Source organism: Oryzias latipes, chromosome 12, assembly GCF_002234675.1.
Source record: "Oryzias latipes chromosome 12, ASM223467v1".
In the NCBI taxonomy this organism is placed as follows: Eukaryota; Metazoa; Chordata; class Actinopteri; order Beloniformes; family Adrianichthyidae; genus Oryzias; species Oryzias latipes.
The window spans coordinates 29898675-29904047 of record NC_019870.2 but is presented as its reverse complement, the minus strand read 5'-3'; the positions used below and the strand labels follow the sequence as shown (position 1 = coordinate 29904047).

Here is a 5373-nt window from a genome sequence, read left to right as displayed (position 1 = left end):
TGTCTCAGCTTTAAGCCATGCTCTCAAAAGTTGTGGAATGAATTGTCAAATGCAAATGACATTGTCGTGCTGCCTTTCTGCATTTAAAAAAATAAATAAAATAAAAAAAATAAAGGTAGATTTAAGAAGAGAGGGTTGGGGTCAGGGGTCTGCTGGAAGCAAGTGAAAGACCATAGACAGCAAAGCTCCTTCTGAAAACTAAAGGAAACTCAACAGTGCTGATCTAAACCATTCCATGAAAAATCTGCTTGCGTTTGTCTTCATGGCTGTTTGCTCACAACTCTGGGGTTTCCTTGATTTGCTCTGCTTTTGCTGACGTCAGAGTTATTTATGACCAGTGGGACATTTCATGCTCAGCTTTACATGAAACTTTTATGGGACATGAAAGACGTTTCATTGGAAGGAGCGCGTGCGCTGAGACCAGTGGATGATGCGCGCGCAGCTTCATTCATTTCCCTGGAGCCTCGTGCGTGTGCAGGTCAGGACTTGCGGCGGCTGCGGGTCCCTTTAAAAGGGCAGCCAGTGACGTAATGAAGCTTCAAAGAGTAGGAGCGGGACGAGCTCTCACTCTGTATCAAAACACGGACATCAGTCAAAGACGTGACAGTTTGACCAGAATATTTTACATTCTTACTCAAATGTAACATTTGAAATGTTAAACTCTCTGGATTTCTGTTGTCAATAAAATTAGTAAAACAGTTTGTTTACAACATTGACTCTGTAGTTGCTAATGTGACCAAATGCCCCCTTACATTTGCACCCCAAATGGAGACTAGATTTAAAAATTAAAGACTTGACAAGTTTCATAAAAAAAACAATACAAAGAAATAAAAAACCCAGAGAAGGGTACAATGTACTCTGACAGTTGGACCATGCTCCAACACTGATTGAGGGCAGCTCCCTCCAGGGACTCCTCAGCCCCGCTGGGTAGCCAACTAACAACGCCAAGGGAGATCTCCAATGCAACCTTCACCAGGAGTACCTGCTCAGGGCCCCAATAAACACACCACAACCAACAGGGATTAAAAGAAAATACAAGACAGAGGAGGTGCACCTGGGCAGGACACCATCACTTGTAGGCCAAAACAGCCCCCTCCCTCCCTTACACAATGCTACTACTGTATATGGCACCCACCAGCTACCACAAGGATGAAGGGGGGAGGCAGCCACCTCCAGCCAGGTCCAACCACCAAGGGACTAAAAAGTTTAAAATTAAAAACAAGAGTGTCAGGCTTGATTAAAACATTAAAAACAATAGAAGCAAAACAGCTGCAGCAACTCTGCTGGAAAAAAAAAAAAAAAAAAAAAAAAAAACTCACCAAAAAGTTAGTTCTCCCTGGGACAAACACATGATGTTTCTAACCCCTCATGTTACCTCTAGTGGCCCAGGGTCAGAACTCATTCCACCACCTGTTAATATAAATACAATTGAAAATGTTGCAAACTCAAATGCTTAAAAACTTTAATAAAAAGTCCACATGTCAAGATCACTCACCAAGGTCAAACCATGAAACCATCATCTAGCTGGGACTCCCACAGCTGCTATTTGTCAGCCTCATGGACCAATCACAGCTCAACAGACAGGTGGTGGCCATGAATGTTAGCCTATGGTGCACCATGAAGGACAAACTACCCCCACAGCCCTGCCTGTCACACTAAGTAAAAAGGAAAAAAAACAATTAGATCACATATAAATGTATACTATTTATACTTATATCAGGACTGCACGGTTCTGTAGTGGTTAGCACTCTCACCTCACAGTGAGAAGGTCCTGGTTTGAATCCCAGCAGGGACCTTTCTGTGTGAAGTTTGCATGTTCTCCCTGTGCATGCGTGGGTTTTCTCCGGCTTCCTCCCACCGTCCAAAACCATGCTTCATAGGTACAGTGGTGACTCTGAAGTGTCGTTAGGTGTGTGAGTGTGTGATTGTGTGGCCCTGCGACAGACTGGCGGCCTGTCCTGGGTGAACCCTGCCTTCACCCAACAGTAACAGACTCCGGCAACCCTTGAAACGGATGCGGCAGGTTAAGAAAATGGATAAATAGGTTTGGTTCTGACTGGTGATGCCGGTCCAGACTGTTGCTCCTCCTCCAGTCTACCCTGTGGACCACGTTGACCTGGGTGTATCGCTCACCTCGCCTTCTCCAGCTACGCTGACGACCATCCTTTCTATACACGGTGACCCTCACCAGAGAACAGGGCGGTAGACCGTTGCTGCATCGTCCAGGTCACATGGTCTGTACTGCAAAGCTTCACGGCGGCGTCTTGGTGTCACTGGAGTCCCAATGGTGCAATGGTCTGTCATTCAGGTCAGAGCGGTGCAGTCGAATGGTTAGTCTGGAAACCAAGTACCCCTCACGACCGGTAAACGGGCCTGCAGCTGTGTGGTGTTTGCTAAACCAGGTCAGAGGTCAGAGGTTCTGGTCATGGTGGTGGTCTGTCACTGGCGGGGATCCACTCCTGGGTCTGTCACAAACTCTGACAGTAGTTCAGAGTCTTGATGCAAGTCTGCTGATGACACTTTGAGACAAGTTCACCTGCAGCACCTGACGGTCTGACACCAACCTGAAGGCGCTGTGGTCGGGTGGAGCTTCTCGTCAGTAAAGAAGTGTCGTGTCTTCATGGCTGTTAGAATGATGACCTCGGAACACATTACTCACCAAATCAGCGTTTTAGACCTGCAGGATGTGGAAATTGATGCCACATTGAAAAGGTTTTTTGCTTATATTTAGAATAAAAAACCTCATAATAAAAACTTTTTAATGCTGCATGTAGGATTCTCTTGGTTTTCCATATTTGACAATGTATGCAAAGTATTTTCTCATTGACGACTGCATGTGTTGATCCATCCATCCATTCCATTTCTTAACCCGCTGAATCCCTTTCAGGGTCACGGAGTCGCCTTTCCCTGCTACTGATGGTGAAGGTGGCGTGCACCCCAGACAGGCCGTCCGTCTGCGGCAGGGCACACGAGCACTCCCAAACACACACCCACAGGTGCACAATTTAGACAGTCTGGAGTCCCCAGTTCACCTATGAAGCCTGGAGAGAATGGAACGTAAACAAGAACATGCATGCTCTCCCCGTGCATGCTCTCCCCGTGCATGTTCTCCCCGTGCATGCTCTCCCCGTGCATGCTCCCCGTGCATGCTCTCCCCGTGCATGCTCTCCATGCATGCTCTCCCCGTGCATGTTCTCCCCGTGCATGCTCTCCCCGTGCATGCTCTCCATGCATGCTCCCCGTGCATGCTCTCCCCGTGCATGCTCTCCCCGTGCATGTTCTCCCCGTGCATGCTTTCCCCGTGCATACTCTCCCCGTGCATGCTCTCCATGCATGCTCCCCGTGCATGCTCTCCCCGTGCATGCTCTCCCCGTGCATGTTCTCCCCGTGCATGCTCTCCCCGTGCATGCTCTCCATGCATGCTCTCCCCGTGCATGCTCTCCCCGTGCATACTCTCCCCGTGCATGCTCTCCATGCATGCTCTCCCCGTGCATGTTCTCCCCGTGCATGCTCTCCCCGTGCATGCTCTCCCCGTGCATGCTCTCCCCGTGCATACTCTCCCCGTGCATGCTCTCCATGCATGCTCTCCCCGTGCATGCTCTCCCCGTGCATGTTCTCCCCGTGCATGCTCTCCCCGTGCATGCTCTCCATGCATGCTCTCCCCGTGCATGCTCTCTCCATGCATGCTCTCCCCGTGCATGTTCTCCCCGTGCATGCTCTCCCCGTGCATGCTCTCCCCGTGCATGCTCTCCATGCATGCTCTCCCCGTGCATGCTCTCCATGCATGCTCTCCCCGTGCATGCTCTCCCCGCGTGCACGGAGTACTGTCATAAATACTGAGCATGAATTATAATTGAAAAACACTATGCGCCTAGTAAGATACAAATAATATACACATACATATTATTTACATATGTATACTTACATACAGATATACAACTAATATCCATCTGATATGTTTGAATATCGTTTTAAAATCATATTTTTATATCTTATTTTAAACAGTTTTATGTTTGGACATTGCTTTATTTCTGCTTCTATACTGTTCCACAGTTTGGCTCCACAAATAGAAACACTGAAACATCTTTTATTTCTGCGTCCTTTGGATATATAAAAACTCTGTTTTCTTCTCAAACTGTACTCTCCCTCTCTTTTCATGAATCATTTTTGTATATTTGCTGGTAGCATGCTATATGTGGCTTTGAACATGATTAATGCTGTATGCAGCTCCACCAGATCTGTAAGTTTAAATCACTTTGATTGTAGGAATAATGCATGTGTTTGATCCAGATAACCCAGGTTATGTGTGATTTGTGTCGCGCTCTTTTGAAGTATTAACAGTGAATGTAATGATGTTTTATAATTGTTTCCCCTCCCCCACCTCCACACAGTAGTTTACATACGGCAGAACCACGGAGCAGTATAGAATATAAAGTGATTTATGATTTAGGACAAATTTAGCTTTATTTAGCCCTGATATGCTTTTAGACTATTTTGATTGTATGTATTAGATATGTGGCTTCCAACTTCATTTATCATCAATTACAACATCAAGGAATTTACATTCATATATTCTTTCCACCCCATTAATCGTTACATTAATGTGCATATTTTTTTTACAGTTACCAAACAACATCATTTTTGTTTTGCTCAAATTCAATGATAACTTATTAATATTAAACCATATATGTTTGTTTAAGTCATCACAATCACAGAAAATATTTGTATCATCTGCAAATAGAACTTATTTGAATATTTCAGATACTTTACATATATCATTAATAAATAAAAAATAAATAACATGGGGCCCAACACTGAGCCCTGTGGGACACCACAGGGAGTCTTTGTGAAATGTTTTAGAGGGTCAGTTTCTCTTTTTTGATGATCATTTATTGGTTGAAGGCTATTATTCTTTTCCTGTTTCTTTTTCTTTATCTCCCACCATTTTTTCGGCTTATCTCCTTCTACTATTTTTCAGCTATTTTAACCCTTCATCTTGTGTTTTCCAAGGCAGGGAGTGGGGTCATCTGGACCCCACCCCACAAGACGATGATTCTTGATCTTCACTGGTGTCCATGGATTACATGAAATCTTTCCACCTTTATCCACCTTTGTCATTGTAGGAAGAACACCTCAATGGAAGGGGGGGGGGGGGGGTCATCTGGACCCCATAGGATTGCACAGGGGGTAAAATGTTCAGCTCTTTCAGCGTTTTCCAGCTGTGACTTCTGCTCCTTCAAATCCTTGAACTTTTCCAGGATTTCTGCCTCCATAGAAACACACGGGGGGGGGGGGACTTGGTGCATGAGCTCGCTGGTTCGATACCCGGCTCTGGCATTTTTCACAAACATAACTTTGTTGTTATTGTGCTGT

General features: G+C 45.6%; 1 long non-coding RNA gene across 1 annotated transcript; it reads right to left on the bottom strand.

Annotated features, from left to right (window-relative positions):
- Positions 1-353: 353 nt before the first annotated feature.
- LOC105357654 lies at positions 354-1629 on the bottom strand. Its single transcript, XR_911526.3, has 3 exons — positions 1496-1629; positions 1320-1410; positions 354-1197 (listed from the first exon to the last, which is right to left on the bottom strand). It is a non-coding gene; the product is annotated as an uncharacterized LOC105357654 (long non-coding RNA).
- Positions 1630-5373: the final 3744 nt, after the last annotated feature.